Source organism: Phodopus roborovskii, unplaced genomic scaffold, assembly GCF_943737965.1.
Source record: "Phodopus roborovskii unplaced genomic scaffold, PHOROB, whole genome shotgun sequence".
NCBI lineage: Eukaryota > Metazoa > Chordata > Mammalia > Rodentia > Cricetidae > Phodopus > Phodopus roborovskii.
In genome coordinates, this window is record NW_026125894.1 from 482,663 (window position 1) to 506,478 (window position 23,816).

At 37.9% G+C, this 23,816-nt stretch overlaps 1 pseudogene; it reads right to left on the reverse strand.

The window, feature by feature from the left end:
* Window positions 1-10,914: 10,914 nt before the first annotated feature.
* On the reverse strand, window positions 10,915-11,923 carry LOC127217926 (60S ribosomal export protein NMD3-like; annotated as a pseudogene).
* Between the last annotated feature and the right edge of the window lie 11,893 nt (window positions 11,924-23,816).

The following is a 23,816-nucleotide window of genomic DNA, read 5'->3' on the forward strand; positions in this document are numbered from 1 at the left end:
TTAGTGCCACTCCTTATGAGATTATGGGGACCAATTACATTCAAACTACCACAACTTCTATTTGTTTATCATGTACCTCCCTACACTTCATTTTTTGTTGGAAAATATATTATCTCAAAGTAGAAAGCTCCATTGTTCCCTAAGGAGTTCCATGTCAGCTTCCAGAAGTGAAAGTCAACTATATTTTCTATAATACCTGCCATATTTCTGTAATGGAATAATTTTTTTTAAATAAAACAATTCGCTGTCATACACAGCAGGAACTGTGGTATCACAAGATTCTCGGTATGGAATGCTTTGGAATGCAACAAGAATAGTAAATAAAACTTTTCAGATGAAGAAAGTTCAGTCATAAGACTCCACTACATTTATACTTGAGTAGTCTAGAAAACAAGTAAGGAAATAAATAGGTTACTTTTATTGAGGGTACGGGTGGAATGGGTGGCAATATGTCTGCTGTTTACGTGTATAGAACAACAGGTATAAAAACAACTTGAGCAGGCATAAAAGGACTTTGGGAGCACATTCCCCATGGAGGGATACTCCCTTAGCCTAGAGGCAGGAGGGAGGGCCTAGTCCCTACTCCAAATGACTTGACAGATTTAGATGATCCCTCCTGGAGGGCATCACCCTACATGTGGAGTGGGGGGGAGGGGGATCAGGGGGCATGAGAGTGTGAGGGAGAGGGAAAGAGGGTGGGAGGGAAGGAGGGAGAGGGAACTGGGATTGATATGTAAAATAAAAATAAAATAAAATAAATCAAAAAGAAAAAAAAAGAAAAAAGAAAACTTGAGCAGAATTACTTTGTCCTGACTACTGTGACCTTGAACTTAACTTTCAGTTTTCCCACCTGTAAAATGATGTTAGTTTTCTTTCTTGGAAATGACCAATGTGTCTTGTGCTACTTTTGCCTTAACATTGATCTCACTGTCTGGAATTAGTCATGTTCCTCACTAATCAACGAGCACCCTTGGCCGTTTTCACAGTGCCATTCTCAGCATTAGGCAAAGTGCTTACCATTTTAAAGATTACAAAAATGTTTACCTTTAATTCATTGACCCATAAAACAATCAGGGGAAAGACATATTTGGTGCTAGAGAAATGATTTTGGTGAGTAAGAGCACATCCTACTCTCTTGGAAAATCCAGTTTTGGGTTCCAATAACAATGTTGAATGGCTCACAAGCTCCTATACGTCCAGCTTCAGGGGATCCATGCCTTTTTCTAGCTCCTATACGTCCAGCTTCAGGGGATCCATGCCTTTTTCTAGCTTCCATGGGCATCTTCTCTCACATGAACAAACCAACCACAAACACATGTAATTAACACTTAAAAAATTAAATCTACTAAAAAGGAGCATGGTCAGAAGAGTTGGGAGAAAGGGGGGAATAATATAAAGACACACTGTATTAAATTCTCAAAGAACTAATAAAAAGAAGATAAAAGTGGTGCAGATCTAATCTATATATTGACTAACATCTAGAACCTTGAAGTAAAGGAGTGAGAAGGGAATTTGTCTTAGGACATTTGATGAAGGCAAGAGGGTGAGAGGATAAAGTGAATAAAACATGGAACACACAAGGGTCAGAAAATACAGTAAGTGGAAATAATGGAAGGTCAAATGAGACCAGTACACTTCTAAAAGTGAAATTTATTTTAGTTCATTTAAACGGAATATGATATTTAAATTAAAGTTTATTTTAATTATATAACACATACAGTATAAAACTGATGAAACTATGAGGGATGGACAAATAGCTCAGACTATGAAATGTTTGCAATACGATATTTTATTTTATCTTGTTCCATTTTTTTGAGACAGGGTTCTCTGCTGAGCTTTCCAGCCTGTCCTGTGTAGACCAGGCTGGCCTTAGACTCACAGAGATTTACCTACCTCTGCCTCCTGAGTGCTGGGATTGTAGGTGTGCACCACCACTGCCCAGCTCAGAACCAGTATATTTAAAAGCTGAGCATTTTGGTGTACCATTGTACAGTCAGCAAAGCCAAGACCTTACATGTGCTATCAATGTTCTCGTTACACTCCATATCATGTTTTGGGGATTCATTCAGTATGATACATTTAGATCTAGTCTACTCATTTGAACTCTGGCGTGGATGGTTATTAAACAAGTTATTGGTAATTGATAGTTGTTGGGAGACGGAGAGTTTGTTCCACAGATTTTTATTTGTAGTTGTGTTCTTTCCCCATTTTTTTTTTACTATTAAAATATGCCTCAGTGAACACCCTTAAGAGAAGTCTCCATGGAGATTATATGTGCTAGAGATTTTTCTCTGGGGCACATACTTAGAAGTGTAATTACTAAGCCACAGGGAGTGCTTACCCCTGCGAGTGTAATTGTGAGTCTTAGGGAGTGCTTATCAGGTGTTTCCAAAAGGCTCTCCAAAGTGATTGAACCAATTTGCTCTTTCACTGCAAGTGTGTGGTTTTCTACTTCTCAACATTGTTTCAACACTTGATTTAAGCAGGCATTGATTTTTTAAAAAAAAAAATAGAGAGAGCTGATTGTAAAATGAGCAATCATTCTGATACACATTTACCTGATTACTAATGGAGTTAAGTATTTTTCACTGATTCCTGTCCAGCTGGTTTTCTTCCTCTTCAAAGTACCAGTTGCATCCTTGGCTCATTTTTTTTTTTTTTCTATCACGCTGGTTACTTGCCATGCTGATTTGTTGTCATTCTTTATGCAATCTCTATACAAATCTAGTCTCCGATTTTATAAGTCTTTAGTCTGTTTATACATATTGCCTTTAGTTTTGATAGTTCATTTTTGAATCATTCATGTGAAATGTGATTTACTAATCAGTATTCAGTTTCAATGAGAATTGATTCACAAGCAACAATTGAGAAAGTGGTTTGAATGTGAGTTACAAAAAACTAAAAGTTTAGAGTACTAGTGTGTATGTGTTCCTGAATATTAAACCCAGGACCTCACACACACTAAGCACATGCTGTCACCACTAATATATACTCTCATACTCAAAGAACATTTTTTAAAGATTTATTTATGTGTATGAATGCTCCATTTGCATGTATGCCTGCATCAGATTCCATTATAGATGGTTTTGAGCCACCATGTGGTTGCTGGGAATTGAACTCAGCACCTCTGGAAGAGCAGCCAGGGCTCATAACAGCTAAGCCATCTCTCCAGACCCCAAGGAACAGTCTTATCTTTACATCCTTCAGTCTTGGGACACAGAATAAATTCTATGTAAACATGGAGCTGTCTGCACTGAGACAGAATAGGGACTTTCAAAATTATCCTACACATGTATGGTCAATAGAGTTTTGAGAAAGATGACAAGAATACACAACATGTGGTACTGCGACAACTGGAGAAAAAATGTAGACCTATATTTTACACAAAAATCAATTCAAAATGAACTAAAGACTTAAAGTTATGGCTTGAAATTATGAAACAAGTAGATGTGAAATGAATAAGAATTGGGGAAGGGGACTCCCGAAACACAGGAAACAAAAGCAAAGAAAAAAAAATTATTCAGGGTTACCTCAAACTGAAAAGCTTCTACAGAACAAAGGAAGAAAAAGTGAAAAGACAGATGCAGAAAGGTAAAATATTTTCAAGCTATACTTCTGGTAAGAGACTAATATCCAGAGCACATATGGTACTTACAATATGAAACAATCAACATCAAAATAATATGAGATTTACACAGTACCCACTGCCCTAATAATGCTCCAGGAGAACATGACCCACAGAATCAACTAAGAAGGGCTCATAGGGGTTCACAGATATGGACCCTGTATGGGACTGTGCTGGGTCCTCTGCATATGTTTTATGGTTGTGTAGCTTAATATTCATGTGAGACTCTGAACAGTGGTAGTATGATGTGTCTCTGACTCTTGCCTGTTCTTGGCACCCTTTTCCTCCAACTGAGTTGCTTTGTCCAACCATGACTTGTTTGATGGATATTCCTAGGAGACCTGCACATCTCTGAAGAGAAGCAGAGGAGGAGTGGATCTGGGGGAGAGGGGAGTCGGAGGGGTATGAGGGGAGTAGAGAGAGGGCAAACTGTGGTCAGGATGTAGTGTATGAGAGAAGAATAAATCAAAATGAGAAAAATTGCAATAACCTAATTTTAGAATGGGCAATAGGCCTATATAGACATTTATCAAAAGAAGACATACAAATTGCTGAAAGGAATATGTAAACAAAAGCTCAGTGTCACTAATTATCAAGAAATACAAATTAAATTAACGACACAATACAATATTCCCTCACCCCAATTAAGAACATCAATTAGCAAAATGAGAAAAGATAACAAGCATGTCCCTTATGAGACTATCCCCTGACAAATTTTTGATAGGCATGTAAAATAGTACGCACAGAGTTACCATCCAATCCAGTAATTCAATTTCTGGGAATGTACCTAAAAAATTTGAAATCAGAAGCTTTAGTGACATCTTCACTCTCATATTCATTGCTGCGGTAATTCTAATAGCTAAAGCTTTCATAGATGAATGAGCAGACTTTTTTAAAATGTGGTGTGTTATAGTACAATATATAATTCAACAATTAAAAATGAGAAACCCTGCAATAGACTACAGTATGGATGAACCTTGAAGACATTGTTTTAAGTGAAATAATTTAGCTACAAAAAATGTTAGTACTGCTTTATTTTTAAATAAAGCACTTAGACTAGTCAAAATCACAGCAGCAGAAAGTAGATGCCAGGGGGTAGGCCAACGGGGGGAATAAAAATGTATTGTTAATGGGTATAGAATTCTTGTCTTTTCAGGCAGTGATGGCGCACACCTTTAATCCCAGCATTCGGGAGGCAGAGGCAGACAGATCTCTGTGAGTTCGAGGCCAGCCTGGTCTACAGAGTGAGTGTCAGGATAGGCTCCAAAGCTACACAGAGAAACCCTGTCTTGAAAAACAAAACAAAACAACAACAAAAAAAAATCAAAAAAGAATTCTTGTCTTACCAGATTGGGAAGAAGAAGAAGAAAAAAAAAAAAGAGTTACCAAGACAGATGGTTGGTAGTAGCTGCACAACAATTTTTATGTTTTTAACACCACTGAACTGTATATAGAAAATACTAGAAATACAAAATTATGTCAGGTATGTGTCAGTACAAGAAAACTTGAGGAAAAGGTATGTAAATTCATATACCTCCTATTGCTAGATAGGGTCTGATTTTATACTACTTCTCTTGAATATGGGCTTAGTTGTTCATTCATTTAAACCAGCTTACCCTGAAATAGACTTTTTGCTCTTCATTTAATCTGATAGGAAAAGAGAATTCTTTATTCAGTGATATTTTGAAAAATGAACTTATCTGGCAGTAGAACTTCACACATCACTGGTCTTTAACACTTCTTTCATATGGCACATATAAATAGATCCATGACTTTTATTAGAGCTTTTAAACTTAAAAATTAAGTGGAATAAAAGTTTACAGACTGATATATTTCTACTAAACTCCTGTTAGCCTGCCAGGGCTGCCATACAAAATATCACAGATTGGGTATGAAGTGAAGTTGATTGTTTTACAATTGTGGAAGCTAGAAACCCAAGAACAAGCATGATTTGTTCCTGGTGATGGTCCTCTTCCTGGCTTCCACATGGCCACCTTCTTACCGTGTACTCACATGGCTTTTCCTCTGAGAGGAATGAAGAGGGGCAGCATGCGCATTCCTTTTGTAATTAAGGACACAAACCCCTTGTTAGTAAGGCTCCAATCTCAGGCTGCATCTCACTTTTATCAGCAACGTAATGAGAGGTCCTCTTTCCAAACTCGGTAGTCACATTATGGCTGAGGGCTTTAAATGAGTTTGAGGAAGACAAAGTTTAGTCCATAGCCATAACCTAGAATTTTCTGAAACACAAAGGGGGAAAAAATCACTCTTGTCTCTTTAGACCACCTCCTTTACTTAGAAGCAATCAGGTTGAGAACAGTACCAGGTTTCTGAGAGTGTACATTATTTTACAGGCTTTCTGGTCTCCCAATTCTTGGTCTTTCCTAGTAAATCTCATGCGGGGGGGGGGACTTACCCTTTCTGAATAGAGGAGTGTTATTTGGGGGGGTGAGAAGGAAGATAGGAGGGGTGGGAGGAGAGGAGGAAGGGGAAATTGTGGTCAGTATGTAAAATAAGAGAAAAATATAAAGAACTAAAAAAGTGAAATGTTTTCTTCTTTATGATCTCATAGATTCTGGATTAAAAGCCTCTTCTCGTTTCCCAGAGAACTTTTTATATAGGAATACTTTTTTTAATTGGAAATCGTTTAATGAAAAGACCAGTAAGGAAAAAAAAACCTTCAAAAACACCACTGACTTCATTTTGAATTGGCCTTCTACTTCTGGGCATGGATCCTGACCTTAAGTGTGGTTTGTATTCCCAGTGAGACTCTGTTGGAGAAAACTAATTGGTCCTTTGCAAGTGGATGACAATTGGAGACAGCTTCTGGCGTAGGGGTGTGAGATCATGTCCACTTGCCCCTCTCAGTTCTGGGACCCCTTCTGGTTTGGATCTGTGCAGGCCCTGTGCGTGCTGCCCCAGACTCTGTGAGTTTACATTTGTGTGAGTCCTGTTGTGTCTAGAAGGCATTGTTTTCTTTGTTTCTTCCATCCCCACTGTCTCTTCTTCAGGATCCCCTGATCCCTGAGGGGAGGGATTTGATGGAGGGAGACATTCCATTTAGGACTGAGTGTTCCAAGGTCTCTCACTTACCACATATTGTACAGCTGCGGGTCTCTGCATTTGTTCCCATCTGCTGCAGGAGGAAGCTTCCCGGAGGATGGATGAGCAAGGCACTGATCTATGGGTATAGAAGAGTCTCATTGGAACCATTTTATTATTATAGTCTTCTAGCAGAACAATAGTAAGTGATTTCCCCCTTGGATCTCTGCCTACCTAGTCTTAGGTTCTTGACCATTCAAGCAGTCCTAGGAGTAACTTTTGAACTGAAAAGATGAAAACAAAAACGTACTTTCTCCAAATCACACAGCAGAAAGAACTGAGATCTAAATACTAGCTAACCCTGAGCTTGCCTGAACCATGGTATTCTCCTCGCCATGACACACAGAAAATTCTGGCATACCAGTCTTTGAGCCTTAGCTCCACAGATAGAATGGGGTAACAATACTTCACTTGGTAAATATCTGGGCTGGCCTTGGGAACCTGAAAGATCCTATAGTGCTGAGTTAAATGGGTTCATCCTTGCTGTGTGTGTCAGGACTTCCTTCAGTAGCTAAATATCATTCCATCATGTGGGTATTGCATACTGGGTTTTTTTCTTGATTAGTATGTGGACATTTGATTTTGCCTATTATAAATTAATCTGCTATGGACAATCATGTACAAGTTTTAGTGTCAACAAATATTTTAATTTCTCTCAGTACACTTATTTAGGACCAGAATTACTGGGCTGTGTGGCTGCTCTGAATCCAACCTTTTAAGAAACATTCTTACCAGCCGAGTATGAATGTTTCAGCTATTCCACATTGTCCCAGTGGGTGTGCAGTGCTTTTTCACTGTGGTTTTGATTTCCATTCCATAATGATTAATTAGCAATGCCTAATAGACTTCAACACACCCAATCCCTGGGGCTCTGTTAGATTTTCTTCATTCTTTTTTTCTTTGATCTTCACATATCATAATCTCAATTGCTCTAGATTCAACTTCACTAACTCTTCAGTCCTCTCCTTACTCAAGTCTACTTTTAAGTCTTCTGTTCATGTTTTAGGTTTTTCAATTTCATAATTTATATTTGGTCTAACTTTTATTCTTTCTCTCTGTTTATTGATACAGTGCATATCAGGATAGAAAGAAACATTATTCACATATTTCCTTTTAGTTCCAGAAACATAACTTCCATTTGTTTCTCTTTCCTGGAAGATATTAATTTTATGAAGAAAAGAACTGAAACTTGCCGACAGTGGTGATGCACTTCTTTAATCCCAGCACTTGGAAGGCAGAGGCAGGAGGATCTCTGTGAGTTTGGGGTTAGGCTCATCTACTGAGTAAGTGCCAGGACAGCCAGTGACTTTACACAGAGTAACCCTGTCTCAAAAACAACATCAACAACAAAAACAACAAAACCAACCAACCAGACCCCCTGAAACAGAGTTCCTGGTGATCCAACATTCAAAACAGCTTGAACAAGGCAGCCTTGCACACTACAGCCAGGATAGCTGCGTCTTCCTAGGATCCCCCATGACAATGCCCTTTACCAACAGGAAGTAGTTTGGAAAGAATGACACCCAAATTCCCAAATATTGTTTATAAATGTTTGTTTTCATTTAAATGTGGATGGTTATAAATGGTTAATGATCACAACTAATATCTTTTTAAAGGTAAAAAAGGGGATTATGGTGTAGATATGAATACTTTGTTTTAGAATGGATTTTCATTTATTGATACAATTTATGGTCAATTTTGTAATTAAGTATATTTCTCCTTTTTATTTAGGTATTGTGTTTGCATAGCTCATTTAGAAATGTAATGTATAATTTAGTACAGACTATAGATAGTTACCTATAATAGTCAAAACTTAAGTTAGGTTTTACCTATAATAGTCAAAACTTATAGTTAAGTGAGTTAGGATTTCTAGATATACAGAGATGTATTTGAGATGAATAGGTATTCTTCAAACCTTTCAAAGACCTACAGAATATGGCATTTAAAATGGTTTAGGGTTTTTCTTGACAGTGAGACATAAATGCTCCTGGCAACACCACCTGCATCAAAAATGAAAAAGGACATCGAAGAAACGCGTTATGAAGTTTACTTCCAATATAGCAAGACTAGCCATTTGGATAAGATACTGCTCTTGTCTGGACTGTTTGACTTTATGCTGTATAAACTGGACATGTAGGACCCACAGAAAAGTGACTGCTAATTCAAGATGGACATTGCTACAGATTTCCTGCTTCTTGGAAGAGTCTGCCAGATAGTCTGCAGGACACAGAGAAAAGTGACTGACAAACTGCCAATACAGGTGGACAGTTTAAAGTTTCCATCTTTGCTGAGGAGTCTGCCAGACACACTATGGCCTATGGCTTGAAGATGGAAGATTACAGAACTTTGGTTGACTTACCAGACAGTGAGTTGGCTCTGTCATTTCTAGAGTTTATATACTATCCTTCTGTGGTCTTTGAAGGAGTTGAAGACATATAGTTATGATTATAGATAAGTTACATATAGGACTTTAGACTCACAAAGATAGAACAGATGATGGAATATTTTCTTAAATCTTACTAAATGTTAATGGACTAAATATTGTTAACTCTGATTCTTATTTGATAACTATTGTGTGATATATTTTGCTATGTTAAGGTTAAAACCCTTCTTTTTATTTAGACAGAAAAGAGGAGATGATGGGAGATGTCATTCTGTAAATATGTTTCTCATACTGGTTAATGAATAAAGCACTGTTGGCCAATAGGAAAGCAAGACAGGCGGAAGGAACTAGGAGACAAGGAGGAAGTAGTAAAGATGAGTCAAGAAGGAGAGTCTGGAGATAGCAGGATGCCAGCCAGCTCTCTGGTAAGATGACCACGTGGAAATACATAGATTAACAGAAATGGGTTAATAATTAAGACAGAGCTAGCCGATAAGAAACAAGTAACGGGCCAAAAACATTTTATCAAATACAGAGTCTCTGTGTCTTATTTGGGGCTGGCATGGCGGCGGGACAAGACCAGAGGCGGGCAGAAAAACCTTATTCCTTACAAACCGACAAACAACAACAAAAGAATTGACACTCTTCAGGAATATCCAGTAGTAAGCTTTAATTTCCCTATCCTAAAGACGATCAATGTGCATAGCAAGTTTACATTAAAAATCATTCTTTATGCATGCTTCTCATATGCTCATAAAGCAATCAGTGTGAAACAAAGCAAAAGCTTGGTTTTATGCTTGAATTAAGTTAAAGCATTTACCAGCACTATAGCATATTGAAATGCTATAGTATTTTATATATTGATAATGAAAGTAAAAAATTCAATACATACATCACATTTTCTAACCTATTGTTATTTATAATTTCAAATTTATCAAATGTTTTTAGTGATTTCAATAAACCAATAGTACTATATAAGCATTCAGAAGAGTCATATTTATTCAGTTTCAAACTAAAGTTTCTGTTCTCAAAATATGGAGGAACACATGGTAATGTTTTTTTCTAACTTCCTAAACCCACAAGTGAACAGAGTGTACAGTATGACTTCATTATGTCATCATTAATGCACCCTCTTCACCAATGGCATCTTGGGAAATCTGGAGGTTCTTAAGCATTTTAACCTGGTCTAAGGTGAGTCTTCATGTTCTGTGTCACTTTCCTCAAGGTTAGCTGAATCAATTTTAAGTTTGACTTTTTTTTTTTCCTTAATTGCCTCATCCTCAAGATTCTCAAGGAAATCTGAGTATATCTTTTTCATCTATATCTATGTGTTTCTCTATATGTTGCAAGCTCCTTTAGTTTTACTTTATACTGTGTTGCTACAGTATACTTCTACATTTTTTTTTTTTTTTGAAACAGGGTTTCTCTGCCCTTCTGATTGGATCCAAGACCCAAGAAAGAGAGACCATGAGAGAGCCACTATACCTCATGGTTTCCTCTTTTGGCTTCCGTCTGCACCTGAAGCCATGTCCAAAGGGGGTCACTGTTACTGGTTCACAGGCAAGATGACACTACGATTCTCCTTTTAGTCTAAAGAAGAAGGTTTTAAACCTGATGCAAAAACTACACAATAACAAATGTCAAGTATATTCCAGGGAAAGGAAAGGTAAACATACACAAATTAAAACCTACTACCAGCAAGAGCAACAGTGATCAATAGACACATACTACAGAAGGCTTCAAAAATTTGTATTAATTTTAGAGGTTTATTGTCCCCAGACTTCCTCCATGTTACACTTCCAAATCATACCATTCCCAAATATGCACTACACTTTAGATCTTGGACTGTGCTGCATCCTGTCACATTAAACTCTTTCAGCTGTTTGGGATGGCATGGGCTATCAAAAGATAAATCCAGAAAATACATCAAAATCTGCAGCTTGTTGGCATCTATGAGGTAGAAGGTAGCTTGAATGCTCATACACATCTAGTTCACATTTCCCAGGCTTTGTACTAGTGTGTGTGTGTGTGTGTGTGTGTGTGTGTGTGTGTGTGTATGTATGTGTGTGTTTTGAATATGACAGACATTATCCTTGCATGTTAGAAACATTTCCACAGGAGGACAAAGTGTTTTTGGAATTTTATGTGTTACTATGGATATCCTGAGAGAACAGTCTTTGTGATGTTTTGTATCGAGAAGAGAACTGTACAATGGAGAAATTCTATCTTTAGAACACATTGTTTTGAGGAATAATAACAATCCAGTCCATCACAAATTTCTTTGATATGAAGTAGGCTGTGATGCATTCCAAACTCAGAATCAGCCATTCCATACAGCAAAAGGTCTTTAGTTTTTTTGTACCGTCTTTTGCCTGACCTCAATCGTAGCCTGCTAAAAATCCTTAGTTTTTGCTCTATGGCAATCTCTAGCACATTTGGAACTAAAAAACATACTCCATCACAAATGCTAAAGGATAACACCACTTGTCGCCTCTCTCTGAATACCCAATTTCACTTCAAGTCTCTTATGATGGGACTCAACCCAAAAAAATACTGTACCACAAGCTCTACTTTACTGACGGGAAATTTCATTTTTTTTTTCCCCCTACACAAAGCAAGAAGTTCCATGAATTCCAAAGCACACTATGCCCAAGTTCCTGGTGACTGAAAATATCTTTGACATTGTTTGCATAAAGGAATTGAGAGCTGTTTCAGAATGCCTTAGCTAATGTCTACTTGCTTCACAAACAGACCACACAAATATTGACAGGCTTTAGACTAATTGGGCTACCACAGTCATAGAATAAAGTCATGTCCTGAGCTGCAATCAATGAATTCTGTTGTTGTGGGATATTTGTACACCATGTGAAGTTATATTACTGTGATTGGTTTAATTGAATGGCCAATAGCTAGGCAGGAGGCATAGGAAGGATTTCTGGGGAGAGAAAGGAAGGAGAGGAATTTAGTGCAAGGGATTCCAGGAGACATGGAGAGGGAACAAGAGGTCTAAGAGGGAAAGGAGGTAATACCATGTGATAGAATGTAGATTAATAGAAATGGGTTAATTTAAGTTATAAGAGCTACTTAGGAACAAGCCTAAGCTATGGGCTGAGTTTTCATGATTAATTAATAAGTCTCTGTCATTATTTACAGGCTTGTAGTCCCAATGAGGAAGGACTGCTTACTACATTCTATTATATACTTCATTTTTCTGTATACCTCGTACCTCCCACACAGGTCTAAATTCATTGTAATTTAGCAACATAATCAACTCCTTCTTTCTTTTCAGTTGCCACAGATGCCCAGTTCTTAGTTCCCTTAATGTACAAGAAGTTAGACTTCTTGTCTAACTCTGATAGCACTTTTCCCCCCTTGTCTTCCTATGTATTTTTGATCATGGTTTCTCTGTGAGCTATTTTTATGTATCATAATTTTTGTTGAAAAGTGACTGTTTTAAATAATATAATTTACAACTTTGGAAGTAACATTGTGACAACCTCCAAAAGGCTTGACAGGTTTTGCTTACTTACCAACTTTTCTGACCTAAATCTTTAAGTCTTTCTTCTTTGTAGTGGATGGCCATCGAAATATCTGCTCCTTCAACTTAATTGGCCAGGTAGTTTTTGGAGAACAATTTCCTTAAATGTCTAAAACCAATAACTCTCCTAGCCTTTGCCCAGGGGCTGTGTGGAGGTTGGGTAGTGCATTGGCACTCAAGGACAACTGCTAATTCTGTTTTCGGTATCACTCCCTATAATCTCTAGGTTAGCTAGGGTTGAGAAGTTAGAGCCCTCTCTGGGTTTTCCTGGGCAGATGTGTTATACATAAAGAATATGCCTTGCAAGTGAGAAATCACTCCGCACACTTAGGGATTAACAAAAGGAAAAGCTCTTTAATAATACCATGTGTCCAGATTTGGCTAATGCTCAAAGAGGAGCTGGCCTAGGATATATTTTACTAATTTATATACACCTTAGGTATATGCATTCCACAAACACCATCATCCTTAATTCTCATTTGGGTCCTGGCCCCAGGTTACAATTTGAACAATTTAAACAGAGACAGGCCCCAGCAAGTCTGGCCACTAAGGCAGATGGGTATCTTACACAGAAAAGATACCGCATATTGCCAGAATTATTTTAAACACTCCAGTATTGTTCTTTTAACAGTTGTTATCCAGGGTCATCTACCCACCTGGCAGAAGAAGAGAATTGGGTTCTTTATGCTGCCTGATAGAGGTATGTTCTTTGATATAGAGATGGGTTTAATGACTGGTTGTAAACCAGGCTGTGTCCTTTCTCATTGGAATGGGGCCGGAAGGTTATCAGTTCTGGAGAACTATCATTTACATGTTAACATCCTGAAGTTTTCTTATCTCTAACAGGCCTGGTTAGCGTGCTACTTATCTTTGGGCATAGACCTGAGGCAAGGCTCCTTAAGCTAAGTTTCACTTTAAGTAAATCTATTAGTAAATCTTTTTTTTTTTTTATTTCAATTCGATTGCTTTGATTGCGTTTCTTCTACATCAGATACATAGCTCCAAGCAGGCACTCAGCCCTCCACATGCAAATGACCTTCCATATTCCAAGGATTTTGTTTATACTTAAGGAAAAAAAACAAAACAAAACAGAAAAACCTTTGAACAACTTGTTCTTTGGCTTTTCATTTTAAGATTTTTGACAACTTGTTTTTGTCCCAAGTGTCCTCACAGCTTTTCGCTGAATATACTCAGAGTCAAGTCAGATAAAGATGGGCCTTGGTGAAGTAATTTTCCAGGGAACTTCCAGGCATGGTAATCATGGCAGTTAACCTAATATGGAACTTAGCAGAAACTGAAAGCTTGCCCCTGGCCCACTGGCTGTTATGGTACTGATTTTCAAAGAGATGTTGAGATGGTTAGTTTTTAAGCCTACCATGGGATGGGGCAGAGTAAAAAGACAAATTTTCAGTTAAATTCTAAAATTTAAAAAAAAAAAATGTGCACATTGACCTCTTTTGATCAAATTCTCATTGCTTTTATGGGGGAAAGACTTTCCAGAAGTCCCAACCCTGCTATTTTCACTGAGAGCATCTGTCAGTTTTCAACTAAGCGGCAAGACCACAAATGCTATTGAAGACAGCACCATCTGAACTTTGAAGAAGTGTAACTGAGCTAGGACTCCTGGCAGTTATGCTGTTTAAGTATTTGTCTGCAGGAAAACTTAAATTTACACGATATAAGTTGATACTTGACATTCTGTAATAATGAACAGTAATCATAACTCAAATGATTATTTTTTGGTCATAGCTTCATATAAAAATGCAGGCAGTATGGTAGAAATATGCAAAGTATATATAGCAATGTTTGCTATTTAATTCTCTTGAGTGAAATTTAAGATTGCAATTGTTCTCTAATACTTTTACATATTGATAGCTCATGCAGTCATAGCAGCATGTTTAATTAAAATACTGACACTATGATGTTTTAAAAATGACTTTTAGAATGCATAATAAAACGGAGATGTAATAAACATGGATAGCTGTTTAAAATAATGATAACACTTAGTATTTAACCCTAAAGATGTTTGGGATAAAAGTTTTGGGGGCAGGAGGAATTCAGGTGTAGAGTTACAAGCATTAAGGAGCAGGAGGCAGGAAGACAATGTCAAGACCAGCTTGTACTACACAACAAGACCTTGTCTTCAAAAACAACAAAAATATTGTGGGAAGGTATAGGGACAAAGTACAATCTCCATACATTCTCTGTGTATCATTGCGTAACTATGAACTGCATCAGCTTTTCTAAATTACTAGATAAAATCATAAATAATGCAAAATTACTCTTAATTAGTTAATAATATAGCTACTTTAAATCTTTTGTATACATTAAGTAGCATTACATTTTAAATGTTAAGAATAGCTATTAAAAGCCAAAGAGTGGTAGCACACACATTTAATCCCAGCACTCAGGAGTCAGAGGCTAGCCTGGTCTGTAGAGTGAGTTCCAGGACAGCCAGGGCAGAGAAAAGCCTGTCTTGAAAAAGAAAATTATACCTGCTCTGTTTTCCTCTTATAGTCTCCTCAAACGATGTAATATTATGAAAACCTGTCTTGAAAAATAAAAAAGGCAGAATAATTATTAGATTATTAATAGAATATTACAGTTATTAAAATATTTTACATGACAGAAAACTACAAAGAATGAGATTAAATGTAAAAGCTTTCTTAAAAGAAAAATAAAAGTTTGGGTGGTGGTTGCACACACCTGTAATCCCAGTACTCATGAGGAAGAGGCATCTCTGTTAAGTCAAGGCCAGGCTGGTCTACAGAGCGAGTTTCAGAACAGCCAGAGCTGTTACACAGAGAAATCCTGTCTGCCCCTGCCCCAGACAAGGAAAGAAAATACTACACTTCTTTATGTTATTTACTTTCCAGCTTTTCTCATCACATTCCCTTCATTATGTACTGTCTTCTATACCTTCTCTATCCTAATTCTTAGCTAGTGATCACTGTATTAAAAAAAAATGGAAGCCTTCAGAAGACAACTTGGCAGAAGAATATTTGTAATGTTGTCACTTATGTGATGGCTGACCAGGACAAGGTAAAAACAACTCAATAATCCTTGTCTCCCCACCATCTGTTCCACTTATGACATTACTTCTGTTACACAATTTCTTTGTTTCCCTTTGTGAGTTTATCTTCCTTTGAAAGCTTCCCTAAACAATTTAATTTTGATTTTCATTGTTTCAAACATACGTACTGGTAATTTGTTGTATATATTTGATTGTGACTACCTTCTTTCTCTCCATATTTTTTGGGCGTTTATCTGTGCTATTGCAGAAGCCTGTGTTTGGTTCATTTTTATTGCTGTACAGTTTTCTATTATATGAATGTAGCACAATCTGTCTTTCTGAACTGTCATGGCCATTCAGAGTGTTTCTCATGTTTGACAGTTATAAAGCAATGCTGTCGTGGATGTGCTTTGACATGTCTCCTAGTCTAGAGAAGCACTTGAATTCAGTCTGACTTATGTAAGAAATGGTACATAACATTTTCCTGGGCCAATGTAACTACTGGTATGGTTTGTATTTGGAAGGTAGGATAGGGAATTTTCTATTTGAAACCTGGACTGATGGAACCAGAGATAAGAACAACAGAGAATGAGAGGTAAGACTGCTAAGTCCTTTCTTTCCTGTACTTACTCAGCTCTTTACCATAACATGGTATTTATACCCTGAGAACCAGGGTTAGCTACCTACATTATCTCATATATATGTGTTTGTGTGTGTTGTGTGTGTGTGAGAGAGAAAGAGAGAGAGAGAGAGAGAGAGAGAGAGAGAGAGAGAGAGAGAGAGAGAGAGAGAGAGAGAGAGAATGATGTACTGGTTAAATGTGTGTGTATACATGTTAATTTTTTGTCTCTGACAAAGTAACTGAGGTGATAAACTACTGGAGGACAGATTTGCAGAGATTTAAATCCATGCTTAAGTGCCTCCACTGCTTTTGAGTCTGTGGTAGGCAGAAGCATTGTGATTGGCAAGGAAGACAAAGCTGTTTACTTCAGGCCAAGCAGGAAGCAGAGAGTGAAAGGAAGGAACCAGACACCTGATACGTTCTTCAAATGTACGACCTCAGCAGCCTACTTTCCCCATATAACTCATGGCTGGACTAATGGATTACACCACAATTTTCTCAACTGTAAAATGGAAATAGCATTATTAATTTAAAAAAAGGTTGTTGAAGAAGGGTTGATGAGTTGGACTGTTTCATTGATTAACTGAGTAACTTCCTGTTTTTAGTAGCCCTAACTTGGAGTAAATACATTTCAGTAAACTGAGCATTTCAATAGGTGTTTTGAGATCTGTGGCTGCTAAGTACTTGTTTTTTGTTACTTGGGAAAACAGAGTGGGCTGGAGAAATGACTCAGCAGTTAAGAAAGAGCACTTAGATCTCTTGCAGAACACCAAGGTTCAGTTCCTAGCACCTTCCCAGTGACGCACAACCATTCATAACTCCAATTCCAGATGATCCCATGACCTCCCCTGACTCCTGCAGGCTCCAGGCGTGCACCTGCTGCATTCTGGCAAAACATTCATGCACATAAAATTTTTAAAAATCTGTAAAAAAAATGTTTAAAAAATAAAAGCTGGGAGTATACACAAAGGTCATTGTGTTTAGTTGTCAGGGCCTGCCTGGCCATCTGTTGTAAAGTGGGTGACTTGTACATAACCTGTATGAGTCAACTTAATGTTTGATTAGTTGAATTTGGATTCTTTTTTCTAGTCAGTTATCAATGGCTACATAACAGTGAGTGACAAAGTAAAGTCCATTGCTCATCTTGTGGTTCAGAAACTCAGAACATATGTATTCATTTTCAGAGAGTGCCTTGCCAACCATTTTTTTGTGTTATGCATCTAAAGTGAGGCAATTAAAAACAAATGCCTCCTGTATGTCATCTGAGGGGATTAAACTGATATTAGAGGAGCCAAAGTGCATCACACACATCTTGCTTCTTGCTTCCAGTTCTTGGGTAGCATGTCCCAACTTTCTTCCATGGAGATTCTCTTTCCATAGTGACATTTCCAAAATGTTCAAAACCAGAAGCTATTGAGACCTTTTCAGATCTAATTTCAGCTCATTACTTTCTACAACCTATTTGTCAAGACCAATCCTCAGGAGTAGCCTCAATTAAAATTAGCCTTTTCTGCCTGGTGATGCTCACAGCTTTCATCCTAGCACATGGAAGGCAGAGGCAGGTGGATCTGTAAACGAGAAGCTAGCCTGGTCTACATGGTGAGTTCCAGGACAGTCAGAGTTCCATAGTGAGACCCTGTTTGTACAAAATACCAAAAGGGGAAATAAATTAAAGGAAAGAAAAAAATGCCCCTTCTATTTGAGGATGGGAACATCCCAGTTACATTGAAAATTAATCTGCAGGACATGGTGGTTTTGGTCCTCTTTTAGAAGTAATCTAGCATACGTAGTTTGTGAACCTTTGGACCCAGAACCTAGTTGACTCTGTTAGAGATGGACTTGCCTATGTGTCTCCATTTGCTAGTCCCAGATGATGAAGCAAAATATTGGGTTTGTCTGAGAAAAGGGCATTTGAGAGAGATGAAGAAATTAGCCTTTTTCAGAGCGTGCTTTGCCACCAGCCTTGTGAACATCTGAAGTGATATAATAAGAAAATGCAGATGTAAGATTTCTTAGACCACTACATACTCCTCTGAGCTCTCTTCCTTTTGGGTGTCATGGAAAATCTAAAGCGAAGCAGTTAAAAAAAAAAATCTTGAGTTGGCAGTTCAATAAAGGCTTCAGCTGAATTGTATTGGAATTTTGATGCTTTTGATTGAATCTGTAAAATGCTTTTGGCCAATTTCACAATATCAGTTGTACCAAACCATGAGGATAAAAGATCTCCCAATTAAAAAAAAAAGGCTTCAGCTTTTAGATAGTGTTTGTGCTTCTCTGAAATAACATAAACACAGTGAAGTCATCCATGCACAGACTTAGGGGAAAGGGGAACCAGCCTGTTTGAGTCTCTGGTTCCTGAAATGCTGTCTTCTTCCTGAGTTTCTTCTGATTTTGCACTCTAGTGCAACATTCCATCAAAGTGAAATGTGGGGGTTGTGTGTGTCTTTAACGCCAAGTCTGTTTGCTTCAGTATTGATTTTTTGACTCAGAGCGATCTTCTGTGAGAGAATGCTGTAGGAATTAACAAGTGCTGCAGATATGACTCTTGACCCTCTGGTCCCCTGTGCACTGCTGCTCTTCCCCTTTTCTCCACATTCTTCAGCCGAAGGCCCCAGGGCAAAGTGCTTTTTGGTTTTCTGTGCAGAGGATCCTCACCAGCCTGTAATTTCTTCTTCTTGTAGCCACAGCTAACATTCCAATGTTTGAATCTGTGTCCTCTCCTTCACGTCCCTATGGCCTCAGCTTTGTCTGTCTGTGCCATGAAGATCCATCCCCTGCCCAGTCTTCATTCCAATGCTACACCGTGTATCCCAGAGCCATGTGAACAGGGCTTAGGCTCTGTGGCCTTCTCTAACCCTGAACCCGTTTGCATTCAATGTACACAGTGGGTGTTTAAACATAACAAGTGACACATATATATTTCCATAGACAATCTAGAGATATGTATACTTCAGTTGGGACTATCTTCAGACTCAATATGATGCATTCATATAAACGCATCCATTTATACACAGATACACGCACATAAATGTACACATCCATATCCTCATATGCAATATACACATATACACTCAGGGAAAGACCCTGATCAGACCCAGGGAAGGCAACAGATAGCTGTAAGGAACTACATGGGGATTGTGACTATATCTATGGATCTTGAAAACAGTGACTATCATGACATCAGAGGTCAGATAGTCATTTTTAAGACCATGTGGCCCATGATACTAACTCATAGATAATCTCACTACCATGGACACTTTCACATTGAAGAGAATATTCAGGTTCACTACCATTTCTGAAAAGGTTGCTTTGTCTCAGATGTCTTGCCGAGTGTTTTACCCACATCACATTGTTTTGGTCTCACAGTGACCCAGTAAAAGTAACCCCAAACACTAGCTGTCTCTCTGAACACATCACAGATGGCCTATTTTCCTTTTGGTTTTGAGAATACTTTCACATGCATTACTCTCAGTGGATTTTGAGTTTTGCAATAATACTGTGAAGTAGGAAAGTTTGGCATTGTCATTCTTAATTTGCAGCTGAGACTCACGATGTTAAGGAACTTTCTTAAGCCTGTAACTGCTAAGAATCTAGAAGCCAGACCAGATCTTATCCCTCCATTTCCATGCTCCAGTTTCAGTACTGTTGTATATTTCTTCCTTTGTTCATTTCTCATGTATTTACATTCCCAATAACTTTCCAGGGACTGCCCTATGTACTATGAAAACAAAACAACAACAACAACCTGAGTGAGACAGAGGCTTGACTTCAAAATCGTTGTCATTTTAGAGGGGAGAAAGACCAGTAGAGAGAAAGTATCACCGTATCACATGCCAGAGCCTGGGACAGACTTGGAAAAACTGGCTAGAATAACTGGTTCTGCTGAGGAAGTCTGTAGTGCCTGGTGGGGGTGGGGTTGGGGTATGCTGTTCGAAAAGCTGCTTTCCTATGTAGTGCTTTTATCTGTGGGAAAACTGGCTGGCCTCTGTGAAACTGTAAAGTTAGTCACGTTCACCTACCTCTGTTTTCTGCAGGGGCTGTGAGGCGGTAGTGATTGATTGCAGTACAGTTTCAAAGTCAGTGCAATATGAGTTCTTCAATTATTTAGGAGTCAGTAGGATTTCTGCTTACCACAGCTAAATTATTATGGTCAAGAAACCACATATTTGAGTGTATCCTTTAAAATTGGCTATGTAGTTACCTAACTATTTTAGAAAATGGGTTACAGGTGAGAAAATTCTAAGTCAAAACCAAATGAAATGTTATCGTTTCTATGGCGGTTGTATGGCTCGTTTGGATTTGTTCTTTTCATTTTTAGATGTTTCTTTAGTTTCTTTCCCCCTCTCTCGCCGAATCCCACTTTTAGTCTCTCACTCTCTCTCCTTCCATTTCTTTCTTCATCTTATGGAAAATTCTGAGCATACTCACTCAAATGTTGTAGAATAGCATAGTTTATAGCCAACCTGTACTGTTTAAAAACTAGCAACATTTTACTAGCCTTCTTTCATGTTTTTCTTTAGTCGCACCTTTGGGGAGAGCATTGTTTTTTAGAGGGAGTGAAAGAAGGAATATAAGACTATTGACGGGAGTGGACATGGAAGGGATTAGAGGGAGGAAAGGGAAGGGGGATGTGATCTAATTATATTGTAATCTTTAGATAAAGAAAAGAACTATGGTCTTGTTATTTAGAAAGTTTTGAAAGAATGTCAAAGCAGAATGAGAAAGCGTATATCTCACAATTTAAACAAAAAAAATTAATGAGATGTCTCCTGTGGCATTTATACATTTAGTAGCATGCAACTCACCTGGACAAGGCAATTTTGGCAGAGTTCAGCCAGAATAAACAATTATGTGCAAGTTTTTGACTGAACACCTCAAATAAGAACAAAGCACAATACAAGAATAGATATATTGACATTTTCACTTTATATAAAGATCTCATTGTTGTCACTGTTCTGGAAGCTCATTACATTTGGCCCTTAGGATAGCACAATCATTTTTTTCTTTCACTGGAACTATAATTTCATTTATTTCCTTGTCCTCTGTCTTCTGGAAGTCAGCCTCCTTAGTTGCGGGATTTAAGATCACGGACCCCCATCATAAACCTGGGGAGGTAGCATTGGACTGAGCCAAGCCTTCTGAATGTGGGTGCCGGTTAGGATGCCTTGGTAGTCTATGGGACCTCTAAGAATGGAACCAGCATTTATCCCTAGTGCACAAATGGACTTTGTGAGCCCATTTCCTCTGGACGGATACTATTTCAGCCCAGATACATGGAGGAGGGTCTAGGTCCTCCCCCAGGAGATATGATAGACTTTGATGATTCCCCCATGGAAGGCCTCATCCTCCCTGGGATGTGAATGGGGGATGGGATGGGGGGTTGGTGAGGAGCATGGGAGGATAGGAGGGAGAAGGAGCTGGGATTGATATGTAAAATGAGATTGATTCTAAATTAAATAACAAAATGTAAAAACAACATAAAAAGATATCTGAAATTGTACTATATTAACTATAAGGTTAAAAAAACTGTAAGTCTCTAATTACAGTACAGTTGTTAGCCAGCACCATCACCAGCATTAGATATGGGTAGTTGCTTCAACTAGAAGATCTTATGACTTTTTTTTTATTTATGTGTGTTTCTGTGTGTGCATACCACCTGTATGCAGGTGCCTGCAGAGGCCAGACAAAGGCTGCAATTCCCTGGAGGTAAAATCACTTGGAACTGTGAGCTCCCTGATGTGGGTGCTAGGAAGCTAAGTCCTTTGGAAGAGGACAAAGTATTCTTAACAGATGAGAAGTCACTTCATCCCCTCACATGTAGTTTTATTCCCGGATGTATAGGCTTTGGTGCTATTTTCATAATAGAAACAACTTAAAAAGGAAATTGTAAAGTAAATCAGTTCATATAAAGAAGATGAGACATAACCTATTAGACATTATTTATTTATATTATATCACATAATAAAAACAGTATACAAAATTCTACATCCAAGATGAGCTCAACCTATAAAAAGTGCCTGGAAATGATATTGGAAGGTAATGTGCCAATAGGTTAACAGTGGTTGCTTCTGAAAAGTAAGGTTATGAGTGATTCTATTTTATTTCTTTTTATACTTTTCTGCCTTTTTCAAATTTTCTACAGTAAGCATGTAATTACTTGCATAATCAGAAAAACATTTTTTTTCTAAATAAAAAGACAAGCAAGTCTCATAATCCCAATGCCTAGAAGCAGATCAGCCAATCTGTTTTGAATGTTTCCAAGGCAGTGAACCAGGCAAAAAAGTAAGAAGGATGATTTCAGAGTCCCCAGGGGAGACTTGTATAGTTAGTTCCTAGGAAACCAGAAGTTTTAGCCACTCAAAACACATGTAAGTGTTTTTGGTGTGAATCAAAACCTTCCATTAGACATAATTTCAACAGCAGCTGTTACACAACCTGTATAAACTATTTTTGGTGTGAACCAAAATTTTAACAACATAGAAACTCTGTTAACTATTTCATGGTCCCATAGGTGCAAGCCTCATCTACCACTAGCCAGGATTAGCTGCCTTTATTTAGGGGGAACGCCTAAATGCTGTGGTGGGGGCTGAGAAGGACTGCTTGGCCAAGTATGAGGACCGCCCTCCTGGATGTCTCTCTAACTGCTTTATTTTACTCCTGATTTTTGAAGGCTTTTGACATGGCTTTAAAAATCAACAGATTAAAGGAAAGTTGTAAGTAATTCAAACCCATTCTCATAAGAATAACAAAACTCTATAAGTAATGACGTAGCGTTCTCACTTCCTCTGGTTTCTTTCATCAAGAGTAAGCAATGCTAATCTGAAGTGTATCTTTACACCTTTCTCTACGATATATAGCATGTTCAAACACACACAGTGGAGAAAGCGCCTCCTCAATGCCTTTTATTTGAAAAACTACAGAATCCTGGGCCCCATCATAGGGTTTTAAAAAAGGAAACCCAACTTTTCAAAGAACTTGAGCAAATCCTATAATCAAAAAGGGCTTGGTAAAAGTTCTGTATACATTGTATTGTAGTTTGATTTTACCCCTTACTAGATCGTGTTTCCTTTCATGTCTAAAAACAAAAGTCATTAATTTTCATAGGTGTCGGGGTAATGAAAAGATTTAGTTAAATTGAATTATTTGGTTTCTAAAAGATATAATTAAGTTTTCTTTACTCTTAAGAATTTCATATATGCATACAATGAAATGGGAACATATTTACCACCATTTCTCCCTCCAACTGCCTTAATATTCCCCCCCCAGCACATTTCTGTCAAAATGTCATGGATGTTTTTTAATAGCCCATCAAGTCTAGTAGTCTAGTTAGTGCTTCCTATGTGTGCATGAGTTTTTGGTATTACCTGGATTATCGTGGATGTACTAGTGGATATAACCTTATTAAAGAATGAAACTCTGTCCCCTAGCAACTATCCACTGACAACAGCTCCTCAATAAGGAGTGACGTTTAGAGGCCATCTACCTCATCTATGCTGGAATTTTAGCTGTTTGATCTTATGCAGGTTGTGCGCA